The 14155-nt window shown below is 39.2% G+C and overlaps 1 pseudogene; it reads left to right on the top strand.

Annotated features, from left to right (window-relative positions):
* The first annotated feature begins 4943 nt into the window (after nucleotides 1-4943).
* LOC133768036 (large ribosomal subunit protein uL16-like) lies at nucleotides 4944-6698 on the top strand (annotated as a pseudogene).
* The last annotated feature ends 7457 nt before the right edge of the window (nucleotides 6699-14155 follow it).

The raw sequence follows: 14155 nt of genomic DNA, 5'->3' as shown, positions 1-14155 counted from the left end.
CTGGTGCAACTGTTTTATGTCCAAAATGTCACCCACCCTCTCTTAGCTAGTTACAGGACACCAGTGCCAGGTGGTCAGGAAGAGAGAGACATGTTCCCTCTTTTCCCTCTAGGTTGGCAGGTACACTGTCCCCACACGGCTCCAAGCTTGACTCATGCCAAGCTCTTCCTGCAGCATTATCAACAGTTCTTGGGCTGCTGCTGTCTGGTCTCACTTCATTCTGCACAGCTGGTGCTGAGGCTCTCAGCTGCTGGGGTCCTGAGTTGTGTGCATCCATACCCTCTAGGTGTCCTGTAATTTGCATGGTTTCCTCTGCAGTTTCTCCCTAACTCTTCCCTGAGGTTGTACTCTTCCACTTGTTTCTAACTATCCTCCCCGCTAGACTACAGCAGTAAGTTCCCTTACTATTCCACCATCTTGTAAACCTGCAGTGTTTAAAATAACCTATTAGAAACAACCAACTTTCTTTTTTTTTTTTTTAAATAATCTTCTTAGTTTTTTTTTTTTTTTTTTTGACAGGCAGAGTGGACAGTGAGAGAGAGAGACAGAGAGAAAGGTCTTCCTTTACCGTTGGTTCACCCCCAGTGGCCGCTGTGGCTGGCACACCACACTGATCTGAAGGCAGGAGCCAGGTGCTTCTCCTGGTCTCCCATGCGGATGCAGGGTCCAAGGACTTGGGCCATCCTCCACTGCACTCCCCCAGGCCACAGTAGAGAGCTGGACTAGAAGAGGGGCAACCGGGACAGAATCCGGCTTCCTAACCAGGACTAGAACCTGGTATGCTGGCGCCGCAGGCAGAGGATTAGCCTATTGAGCCATGGCGCCAGCCACAACCAACTTTCTATCAGTGAGTAAGAAAATTATGTTATGCAATGAAATACTATACAGCAATTAAAGTGAGTGACATAGATCTATACCAATCAATATGGCTAACCTCAATAACATGGCAGCAAACAAAAAGTATCAGAGATCTTACATCCCATATGAGAACAGTTATGTATGTCGAAAACAAAATGAAAAGAACACATGAATGGAGTGAGCAAAAACAAAAGGGAAACACATCACATTCATGATCTATGAGTTGCCTTTGGAAATAAAAAGAGGAGATTTGGACTGGGGAGAAAGACAAACAGAATTTTACCTTTATTTGAGATATTTTAGTTCCTTTATTAAATGTATAAAACTGGAGCAAAAATGTCAAAACATTAACATTATTTGTTGATTTTTGATTATGTGTATATGACAGTTAACTATTTTTCCACATTATAATAGTTTTCCCAGAAAGGAAAAATCATATTTGAGCTTCACATTCTTGCTAATGTAATCCATTTTAGGAGCATATTATTCTGTTTCATAGGCTTCTCTTTTGGACAAATAAAGGATATGATTTTATTATGAATATTGTAGTTGTATAATTAACTTGATTAACATTCCATTCTTATGACTACAGAGATTTATACCACTTCCAGGATATTTAATGTTAAAAGTTCAGACATAATCTTTCTCAGGGGTATAATCTATACTTATCTACTTTCTCTTTGTATAATTTCCCAAAAATGATTTGCCTCTTGCCTTTTGGATGATGAAAATAGGATCCAATAGGTATCTGAGAGTAAAGCCATTCTCTTTAATAAATGAAAAAAATACTTTTAGAATTAATTTATTTCAATTGTAGCAGTTACCAAGCATCATTACATTGATGTTTCTCTTTTATGCAGAAGAAAATTGAGAGTATTTCCTCCTACAATATATATTCAGAATATCCTTGAAGCTCTACTCTTAAAGACAGGTCTTAAGACACTTATCACCCTCCTGGATATTCTATTTAATCAAGTCAATTGAGGATTTTCAGACTTCAATAGAATGAACAGTCCCTAATAGAGGAAAAATGTCATCAATTCCTACTAGCTTAGGAACAGACAATATTATGTATGCAATCACTTAAGTCTCCTCAGGAGAGCTCACATAGGTATCTTCTAGATCCAGTTTTGAGAATAACCTAGTAATAGACTTCTAGAAACATAGTGACATAGGGGAATATTTTATCTTCTCAAGAGAGGCTCAGACTACCAAAGGAATATCACCTCTGGTATTTGAAGTTATTAGAGTTCTCATGACTCAAACTTTCAGAAAAGAAAGCATGAAATGATCCTACTTAGTACCTATCCAGATTGATAGAGAGAGATTTGCATAGAAAATTTTAAACATGTCTTCAAATTATATGACAGGATTATATCAGATACAGAGCAAGCCCTTTCTCCCTGTCTGCTGTTATCAGCTTTAGATTTAATTGTATTAATGGAAAATAGTAAGAATTAAAGTTAAAGATTAAACAAATCATTAGTAGAAATGATGGTGAAAAGCAGGAAAACAAAGATTAAGAGCTATTACACTAACTCTATTCTGAAAGGTTCATAAAACAAGATTGAAGGTTGCCAGCTTGAGATTGTATAGGCAACATCAAGGATAATTAAAACTGGTCTTAGTGGAATAAAATATATTGGATTATGAGCAGTGATTATACTTCTGTTCATGATGATATTCACCTGCAGTAACTATCTCTGGGGGATGGAGAGAAGAGGTTAAAGGGGAGGTTATACAGGAATTGTCATCTATTGGATTATACTGCGATTTAAACTTGATGATAGGTACATGAAAATTTGTTCTAATATTTTTTATTTCATTTATTTGAGAGAGACAAAGACTCTCTCTTCACCTCCCCCCTCCACCCAACACACATGATTTAGTAGAATCAGTAAAGGAGACTGGTCCAGAAATGAAAGGAAAGTCCAATATTTCCATGCTGGTCATGTGGAAGCATGATGTTCAAGATGGAGTCCAAGCAAAGTTGAACTGTTCCAGAGTTGTCCAACACAGTCAGATTTTTTTAAAAAGGATAAACTATATAAACTTTTCATCTGATGAACACCTTCCCTGATGGGAATACTATCTAAAGGGTTGGCCAAGCTCATCATTCACACAGTATCACTGAGGGTCTGAAAATGTGATTCAGTTGTTACCAAGGTGCATAGTGAGTGTCCGAAGAGAAATTTCAAGAACTGAAGGAAACATTTGTCTAGGAAGAATAGATTATTCTCGTAAGATAATATAAAATCAAACAGAAGCTAGAGAATAAAATTGAGTTGTTGATTAGAATGGGTAACACAAGAACAAGTCTAAGAAACTGATGGGCTTCTGTTCAGCTAATGCTCACTTATATAGTTAGTTTGAGCTCATCTAAAAGGCTTATGACAAGGGAATGTCTTTATAATGTTGCCACACAGAGTAGTTGGTCTAGGCTGGGATCTTTCAGAAGAGTCATAAAGATTGAAGACTATCCAAACTTGGATTTGCTTCTGAAAGAATATGCTTTCCTTCAGTGATGTTCAAGGGCTTCAGGTTTAATGAAGAGCTAGGCTGAGTCTGAGTAGGTAGAGTTTGTAGATAAGTTGAACAAGATTTATCAATGACTATGAAATAACAATAAAAACCTTTTCCCCATGTAAGGATCTCAGAGAAAAGTCACATTAGATCAGTGGTTCTCTAACTTGAGCCTGTAACAGAAATATCTAGAAGGTGTATTAAACACAAATTACTGAGTCCTGCCACCAGGGTTTATGATATTACCTAATAATGTGAATTTCTAACAAGTCCATTAATAATGATGCTGATCTGGGGAATATACATTGAGAACAATTGGTCTAGAGAAATGAGAGGTAAATGATCATAAGACTTCAGAAATCTCCCATAACCAGAACAATTTGCAGATAACTTGAAGTTCTTGACTTTGTTGGGTACTCCCACACGAAAAGCTTAGTCATTTTCTTTGACATCTTTGGATCATCTTGGATAAAAATATGATGACCCAGTTATAACCACCACCAAACTCTAATTTAAGCCATGCATTTCAGATTTGACCAGGAGGTGACACCATGGTAAATTTCCTAAGAATGAAGGGTTCACTGGATATTATATACATAGAGAAATCTTCTCATCTAGAAAGTCACAGCATATTCCATTTATGATTTACAGGAAGACAAAAGGGATGTTGGACCAGCTGAACCATATTTTTCAATGGATTGAGACATTTCTGTGAAACCATTTTCATTTACTACTCTTTATCACCCAAAGTTCTAGATTCTCTAAAAGTCATACCTTTTCAAGCCCAAAACTGATCTCTAACAGGGATTAATAATAGTAGTTAGTTATCTTGAATGACATTTATGCTAGACTTTAGTAATCCTAAGCAATCGCCAGGGTACCTGTGGGAGTTGATAGAGGGCCTGATGGAACGCTTCCACAATTGAATTCTTGGAAGGCCTTGGATTTGAGTGATGAGAGTGAATACCGTTGCTTTCCTGGAAGCCAAGTGTTAAAAAAGGAGAGTTTGGCTACCCGCTTCATCTTCTATTCAGGAGAAGTTCTCCTGCCTCTTTGTTTTGCAAACTTGCATAACATTTAGTGAATGAGAAGGGGGAAGAACATGGAGACTTAAAGAAGGTTTAAGCAGTACTGGTAGCAGAATTTCATGACAGAGAAGATAGGGGATACAAGGCTCTTCAGTGACTTATTTAACAAATATTTATGTGCTAGGCTTTTTTCTAGACACAAAGAACAAGCAAGCCAAAGTCTCTGCTCTCAAGTGTCTAATATTTTCAAGTGGATAGGCTGAGAATAATGAATAAGGGAATGAATAAAAGACTCCATTAGTTTCTTGAAATCTTGACAGGCTTTCCAATATACAGCTCAACAGAGAGTGGTTATTCATTTGTGCAGTAGTGGCACTGGGTCAAGTATGCATTTGCGTTCTCTGGAAAAGGCATGATTCATGAAGCGGCATAATGTCCCTGAATATATCATTTTCAAACCTAAAGTTAGGAGAGAGTCAGTTTTAAATCCTTTGAAATCTACAAATCTCCTTTCCCCAAGGAATTAAACTGGACATGGGGAGCAGACCTGCAGTGTCTGACAGGGTTGGAATGGAGGTACATGGTACTGGTGGGCTAATATTTGCACTGTGTCTAAGAGATGTAATGCATGTGCAGCATGAAAGACAAAAATTTAAAATAAAAATGAGGAGCAGATCCATAGAGCATCCAGTGGAGACTGTAAAGTGAGGTAAGATGACAATAAAGAATTGTGAATGGGCATGAATGCACCAAGATAAGTTCTGGATGAATTCCAGAGTCAAAAACAACCAAAGCTAGTTTTTATAAGGTTTTAGTGCATTCTTATGTAAGCAGTGAGTATCCCCTGTAAAGAACTGAGATTGGGACAAATATTCTGACTCACTTATTAGGAATAAAAGCATGCAGAGTAACGTAGCAGAAAAGCAGACAGAATTTAATTACTACACCGAGAAATAGAATGAATGTGTATTTATTGAACAATTAATATATTCTTGAACTGTACTTAGTGCTTGATCTCATGTAATCCTTTCAATGATATAGAAGCTTAGAATAAGTATAATCTTGTTATCATAAAAAATAGACTTAATGATGAAAAATGGCTTAAATAAAATGGAAGTTTATTTAGTACTCATAAATCAATACAAGGCAGGGTTCTTGATCAGCACGCAGCTCTTCCTATCTTTTGATCCCATCATCCTCTAAGTGCTTACAGTTTTTATCTGCTTCCAGTTAATAGGAAGAAAAAGAAGACACATTCACTTCTTAGAAGCTTTGACCCAGAAATGACAAATGTGATTTTTACAAACATTCCTTTGGTGAGAATTAGTCACCTTGATATATATAAGAACTATTTCATGAAAATCTCTTTGTTGAGAACTACCACACCTTTATATAGAGAGGAGACAGGGAAATATCTCTTCCAGGGAACATCTCTATGTCCAGGAAGGGGTAGCACAAAGTTTTTTGTGTTCTTAATAGCCTGTCCCTCAGCCTAGGTTTCTATGTTCACCCTTCTTTGCACAGATATGGCACACTCCTCCCTCAGGAAATTAAGGGTAACAACCATCCTCTTTTCTGCAACTAGCTCAAATTGCATGATCTCCTGGCCCTCTTCACCATGTTTATAAGGTCTTATTTTGGTCTGGAAACCAATAAACTGAAAACTAAACTATGGAATTGTGTAGAAGAGACCAGGTATATGAAATTAGCTCTATTTTGGATAGAGAAAGAGAGGGAGCTCTTCTTTCAGTGACCTACCCAGTGTAAGTCACTTCTGCTGAGGTGTCCCTGAAGCTAAGATCCATATCTTTGATCTGGGCCAGAATAAGGTAAAAGTGGGTGAGTTTCCACTGTGTGAGCACATAGTGTCAGATGAATATTAGTAGCTGTCTTCTGAAGCCCTGAAGGCTGCCTGTATTTGTGCCAACAATTACACAGTAAAAAGCTGTGACAAAGATGGATTTCATATTCAAATGCAGCTCCACTCCTTCCATGTCATCTGAATCAACAAGATTTTGTTCTGTGCTGGAGCTGCCAGGCTGCAGCCAGGTATGTGGGGTACTTTTGGAAAGCCCAAAGGCACAGTGGACAGGGTCACATTGTTTAAGTCATCATGTCTATCTGCACCAAGCTGCAGAGCAAGGAACATGTGGTTGAGGCCCTATGCAGGGCCAAGTTCAAGTGATCTGGCCTCCAGAAGACCCACATCTCAAAAAAGTGGATATCACCAAATTCAATGCAGGTGAATTTGAAGACAAGGTGTCTGAGAAGCGCCTCTCCCAGTTGTGATCCCTTAGACAAGTGGCAAGCCCTCCTCTCATGATGGCTTCCACTATTCTGCACTCCTTAACCATCATCAATAATAAATCTTGATTGCTGTTCAGAAAAAAAAAAAAGATTGGGAAATGTACAGCAGTCACAGGACCACAGCAATAAATCTTAGTAGGGAGCCATTGTAAAGAACCAATATTTTGGGGGCTAGTGCTATAGCTCATTAGGCTAAGCCTCTGCCTATGATGCCGGCATTCCATTTGGGTGCCAGTTTGTGTCCCAGCAGCTCCTCTTCTGAAACAGCTCTCTGCTATGGCCTGGGAAAGCAGTAGAAGATGACCCAAGTGCCTGGGCCCCTGCACCCATGTAGGAGACCCAGAAGTTCCTGGCTCCTGGCTTTGGACAAGCCCAGCTCCAGCCATCATGGCCATTTGAAGAGTGAACTAGTTGATGGAAGACCTTTCTCTCTGTCTCTCCCTCTCTTTGTCTCTAAAATAAAATCTTAATAAAAAAGAAACCCATATCTTGGAAATGGGTGAATTACTTTATTGAGCCTTGGTTCTGCTCTTCTTTGCTCATCTTTAGCTCTCTCTTTCAGAGTTTCTGTCTGTTGTCCTCCTTCGCCACATCTGAAATAAATGTTGGGGAGGATGCCATCATTGGGAGTTGTCTAATTTCCATAGTCATTCTGTTCATTCTACTGGAAGCCGGCATTTTTTAAAAGCTTAAATGGTCACAGATTTTGGGTCAGTGGTATCATTTCTTTATGTATTATTCAGCCATTGATAAGTTTTGCACCCAAATCGCAGTGGCTTACAACAATAAAGGTTTGTTTCTTGCTTACATTATATGTCCACAATACATAGCCTGAAAGCAACTTGTTCTATGTGACTTCTTCATTCTGGAATCCAGACTGAAATAACTCCTAATTGGGGTTAGTAGAGTCATGCAATGACTCCTAATGCATTCGATAGCACAAGATGACATTCATTCCTTCTCCCGTTCCACTGGATGAGGGAAGCACATGTCTCTCAAGGAGGTAGTGCAAGTCTGAAGGCAATGAACAGAGTTGTGCAGTCTTTTTACAGGGATTCAGTAATAATACAAACCACCTTTGGCAATATAGGATGCCCAGGAATTTAGCAGGTCTCAATCTATTTGCTCTGGTAAGTTCCATGTGTAACCATTTTCCTACACCAGCTTCAAGTCCACTTTGTTTCTTGCTTCCTTTCTTTTGGCATTTTTTTCTCAGTTTAATGAGATCCTCCAAAGCCAAAGGCTTGGATGAGAGAATAGGATACACAATTGTATTTTTGCTGTAGTCTGAGTCATTTCATTTGACCGAGGATCTTTGTCACTCAATTTTTGTTTCAATATTTCCTGTTGTTTAGGATCCTGATGCATTCACACTGAAAAGCCCCACATGTCTGGACTCTTTCCAGTCCCTTTTACTTCTTGTTCGCTAATCAGATACTCTTTGCCTGAGCTCATCACTTTCTTGCAATATCTTCCTGAATGCAGCAGCCCAGTATTGCAAACACATAATAAGATTCTAGCTTTTTCCAATTCTCCTCTCTCCTTCAGCCCCACATCAACAGCTGCAGACTCAAACTATCCCTTTCAAGCTATTGCAGGTGATGTTTCACAAAATGTTTTGTCATCAAAGGTTTATTAATCTAACATTACGTATCTGTTTCCCCAGTGCCCATCACTTGCTCGCTAAGCCAATACCATATATTTTAGATTTTTTTTGTTTTGTTTTGGTAGCATCACAGTCCAATTTCTCAAATTTTCAACAATTATTTATTCATTTTTTAAAAGATTTATTTATTTATTTATTTGAAAGTCAGAATTACAGAGAGAGAGAGAGAGAGAGAGAGAGAGAGAGAAAGGTCTTCTATTCGTTGGTTCACTCCACAATTGGCCGCAATGGCCAGAACTGTGCCGAACCAAAGGCAGGAGCCAGGAGCTTCTTCCGGGTCTCCCACACATGTGCAGGGGCCCAAGGACTTGGGCCATCTTCTACTGCTTTCCCAGGCCATAGCAGAGAGCTGGATGGGAAGTGGAGCAGCCAGGATTCAAACCGGTGCCCATATGGGATGCTGGAGCTTCAGGCCAGGGCGTGAACACACTGTGCCACAGCGCCAGCCCCTATTTATTCATTTCAAAGGCAGAGTCACAGAGAAAAAGAGAAAGTGGAGGGGAGAGAAAGAAGGGGTCTAGAGAGAGGGAGAGAGGAAAAGATATCTCAATCTTCCATCTGCTGGTTTACTTTCCAAATGGCTGCAATATCTGGGACTAGGCCAGGCTGAAGCCAGTAACTAGGAACTCCATCCAGGACTCTTGTATGGGTGACAGAATAACCCAAATCTGGCCTTCTGCCAGTTTTTTGTAAACAAAATCTTATTGGAACATAGCTGTGCTTATTCATACATGTTTTGTCTGTGGCTGCTTTTGCGTTACAATGTTAGTCCTGAATGGTTGCCATAGAGATATTATGACCTACAAACTTAAGCCATTTACTATTTGGCCCTTAAAGAAAAAGTTTGCTGGGGCCAGCGCCATGGCACAGTAGGTTAATCCTTCGCCTTCGGAGCCAGCATCCCATATGGGCGCTGGTTAGAGACCCGGCTGCTCCGCTTCCCATCCATCTCTCTGCTGTGGCCTGGGAAAGCAGTGGAAGATGGCCCAAGTGCTTGGGTACCTATATCTGCATGGGAGACCGGGAAGAAGCACCTAGCTCCTGACTTCACATCGGTGCAGCTCCAGCCGTTGAGGTCATCTGGAGAGTAAGCCAGTGGATGAAAGACCTCTCTCTCTCTCTCTCTCTCTCTCTCTCTCTCTCTGCTTCTCCTCTCTGTGTAACTCTTTCAAATAAATAAATAAATCTTTAAGAAAAGAAAAAGTTTGTTGACACTTCTTCCAGTTTCAAATCATTGTCATCTGAACCCAGCTAAGAGAAGGAAAAAAAAAATGGGGAAGGTACAATTTCTCTTTAAGTCCTGGTCCACAAGCTTTACACAGACTCCCACTCACATTCCCTTATCACACGGCCTCACCTAGATACAAAGTGGAACTAGGAAATGCATTCCACAATCAGGCAATCACTATGTCACTTTCCAGAAGCCCATATTACACAAAAGGGAGTAAGGATTTTGGTGGACAGTGGGTCATCTCTGCCATGATGGCTATCTTGTGGATTAAAAAAAAAATTAGCCTTCTAAAAAAATAGTAATTTGGCTAATACTTCAAAACTTGTTTCAATGTACAGTATTATATCAAAATAGTTAGCAATTTTGTGTCCAGCATTAGAAAGACTTGAGATTTAAGAGTAAATGCTCAGGGTAGGTGTTTGGACAAGTGGTTAAAATGTTGCTCAGAGTACCTGCTCCCAAATCACAGTGCCTGGGTTCAAGTCCCAGTTCAGCTTCTGATTCCAGCTTCCTGCTATTGCAGACTCTATGAAGCAACAGGTGCTGGATTAAGCAGTGGATTCCCGCCACCAACATGGGAAACCTCTATTCAATTCCTAGCTCCTGTCTTTGATGCAGCCTAGTCCAGCCTGTTGCAGGCATTTAGAAAATGGACCAGCAGATGAGAGCTTCCTTTCTCTGTCCGTTCCTCTCTTTCTCTGTCTACCTCATATCTCTCTTCCTTTCATATAAATAAATAATTAGTTAATTAAAAACAATGAAGAAACCTACCTAAATGTAGGATCTTGAATCATGGTATTTTTGAGTAGGTTTATTGCTCAGACGCTAAATAGTTATAAGCCATTAACAATAAATACACTCTGAAGTATTCATTACCATGATGATTTAAATACCCATATACAGATTTTTTTTAATTTGACAATTTTAAATTTTAACAATTCATAAAGTTGGCATTTCCCAAAAATTATTCTAAGAAAATTATTCACTGAAAGAGTTTTGATTTTATACAAAGCCTGTATAACCTAAGTTAGGAGATAAAATCATACTTAGGAGAACATGTATTTTATCTAACATTAGTATTGTTGAAGTCAAACTATAAAAACTGGTTATACTCATATGAAGAGTCTGATCTGAAGCTGCATCCTTGGCATTAAACCCTGTTATCAACAACATAGTTCCAGTAAAACAATGCCATCTATTACATGAAATTACTTCTGTTCATTTGAACTTTAGTGATTTTGAAATTTTGTTAGTATTTAATTTGTGAATTTGCTTTTTATTATATGAGAGTTGTTAATGCATATTTCTTTCACATTTAAATAAGGCACGTAAACATTCATTTTACATCATAATAAAATGATGTAAGACAAAATGCAAGGAAGTGGACCACTGTCAAGAGGGCTTTCCCTTTAAAACAAAAATATAATTCACTCAATTCTTAAGCACTGCATGACACAATCATCACTTCCCGGAGCTCAAAAAATTCCAGCCTTTGAGTCAGCGCAGACTTCAAATGAAGGTTTGAGACTAACTGTGCAAAATAAGGACAATGGAGTGAGTTTTGAGTGACATCAAATAGAATTACATTTTTAAAAAACACCTAGATGTGGGCCAGCACTGTGGCACAGCTGGTTAAAGCCCTGGCCTCAAGTGCCAGCATCCCATGTGGGCGCTGGTACTAGTCCCGGCTGCTCCTCTTCTGATCCAGCTCTCTTCTATGGCGTGGGAAAGCAGTAAAAGATGGCTCATGTCCTTGGGCCCCTTAGCTCATGTGGGAAACCAGAAGAAGCTCCTGGCTCCTGGCTTTGAACCGTCGCAGCTCTGGCTGTTGTAGCCGACTGGGGGGTGAGCCGGCGGATGAAGGACCTCTATCTCTCTCTGCCTCTCTCTGTAACTCTTTCAAATAAATAAAATAAATATTTAAAATAAAACACCTAGATGTAAAGGAAGATGGCAGAGTTGGGAGAGGGCTTACCACTCTAGTTCAAGAGAAGATAGTTTAAAAAAGTAGAGAGAGTGTAGTTTCAAGGAAGTGTTAGGGAGAAAATGGCAGAGGTAATGCTACACATATTAGAAGGACACGGTGAACCTACATCAAGGACATGGCCACCCACAACTCAGGACTCCAGCAGCCAAGAGCCTATGCACCAGCATTAGAAAGTGAGGTGAGACCAGACAGCAGCAGCCCAGGCCACTGGCAAAAAAGCTGCAAGAAAGGCCTAAGGGGTACCCAGCTTGGAGCCCCATAGGGGAGATAGTATACTTGCCAAACTAGAAGAGGAAAAAACAAAAGGACGGGACAGACATACTTCTCCCTCCCCAATCACTTTACAATGGCATCCTGTAAAAAGCCAATAGAGTAGGCGCCATTTTGGACATGCGTAACAGCTGCACCATCTCATGTCCATGCCCCACAACCAGCCGAGTAGAGACTCCTGACCCTGGTGGGGAGCTTGTGACCGTGTGAGGTTTCTATACCAGGAAACTGAAAAACTGAGGGTGTGTGGGAGGACTCACGGTGTGGCAGGAACTTTGAGGAATCACAGTAGGAGACTCCACATGCTCAGGGTTACCTGGTTACCTGGTGAGAGACATTGCTGGGGAATCTGAACTTACACTGAGGATTGCACAGATCCTTTGTGTGGTCCTTGGGACAGAGCAGACAAATACTACACCCACTGGAGATAGCACTTACCCTGGTCTCCTTTGAGGAGAGGAGCCCAGCTGAGCAGAATAAATGTCTCTTCTGATTAAAAAAAAAAAAAGAAAGAAAAGAAAGAGATTTACCACACCAAACCTGGGTGTGTCACCTTAGGCACACCCTTAACCCTGGAGAACTGAGCAGAACTCCCTGATGACACCCACTACAAGCCTCTAGACATTCATAGAAAGCAGACATTCCACTTATCTACAGAGTCATAGTACAAAGATAAAAGCCACCATAGAGAAAAAAAAAAAACAAAGAATAAACCAACGAGTATCTCCACAAATGCCAAATAAAAAATGCACCAATTCAAGAAACAAGAATGAGGAAGACAACATGACACCCCCAAAAGAACACAACACTTCAGTACTAGATTGTGAAGATGATGAGACAAAAGAAATGCAAGAAATGGAATTCAAAAACTTGATAATAAGATTACACAGAAGTAATCAGAAGCAAATGCACAAACTACTGAAATCTGTACATCACATGAAAGAAAATTTCTCCCACAAAATTGAGATATTAAAGAGAAATCAAAACAAAATGAAGAATTCAAGAAAACAGATAAATATTGCAGTGGAGAGCTTTAACAACAGAATTGGTGAAGCAGAAGAAAGAGTATTGGACTTATAACACAGAGCAAAGGAAAGTATACAGTCAAACCAAAGACAAGAAGAGAAAATTAGAAAACTAAAAAACACTGTTGGGAATCTTCAGAATACTATAAAAAGACCCAAAATACAGGTTCTAGGAGTTCCTGAAGGCATGGAAAGAGAGAAACAATGAGAAGGCCTTTTTAGTGAAATAATAACAGAAAACTTCCCTAATTTGGGGAAAGAAAAGGAAATCCAAGTATAGGAAGCACATAGAACTCCTAATAGACATGACCAGAAAAGATCTTCACCACGACACATTGTAATTAAACTTACCATGGTGGGGGGAGGGGGAGGCATAAAGAGAAGATTCTAAAATGTGCATGAAAGAAATGCCAAATTACATTCAGAGGATCTCCAAATAGACTCACAGCAGACTTCCCATCAGAAACCCTTACAGGCTAGTAGAGAATGGTGAGATACAGTCCAAGTCTTAGGAGAAAAAAATGTCAGCTCAGAATATTATACCCTGCAAAGCTCTCATTTATGAATGAAGGTGAAATAAAGACCTTCCATAACAAACAGAATTTGAGAGAATTGGTCACCACTCATCTAGCCCTACAAAAAATGCTTAAGTACGTGTGGCAGACAGATATTTTGGATTTTGAGCCTTCTTGGCATTCTTGACAGGCATTCAAAAAATCAAAGTTTCAAACAATCTGGTCTCTAAAATTTCCAGTAAATCCTGGACTTTGGTTTTTCCAGTTTGGGCCCAACTGAAAAAATCAAAGGACCTATGTCTCTCATCTTATAGAGACACCAACTAATCAGGCTATTTGGATTATATTAGAAGGACTGTCAAGATGTGATGTGGTACCAGACTTTAAGTTTCTATAATGGAAAATGCTATTAATACAAATGTTTGAGAAACACAGAAACATTTTCATCACTATGAAAAAAGGTAAAGGAAGAAAATCTCTCAGTAAAAGTTCAAGGAAATTCAAAGTAAAAAATAGGAATATTTTTGGAAAAACAGCAGGGCAAAGTCATTATTTATCAATAGTCAACTTGAATGTAAATTGCCTCAACTCTCCAGTTAAAAGACACATATGGGCTAAATGGATTAAAAAATAAAACCCATCTATTTGCAAAATATTAAAGAAAGAAATAAGAGAAGATACAAAAAAATGGAAAAATCTTCCATGTTCATGGATTGGAAGAATCAATATCATCAAAATGTCCATA

This window comes from Lepus europaeus, chromosome 10 (assembly GCF_033115175.1).
Source record: "Lepus europaeus isolate LE1 chromosome 10, mLepTim1.pri, whole genome shotgun sequence".
NCBI lineage: Eukaryota > Metazoa > Chordata > Mammalia > Lagomorpha > Leporidae > Lepus > Lepus europaeus.
This window is presented reverse-complemented; position numbering and strand designations above follow the sequence as displayed.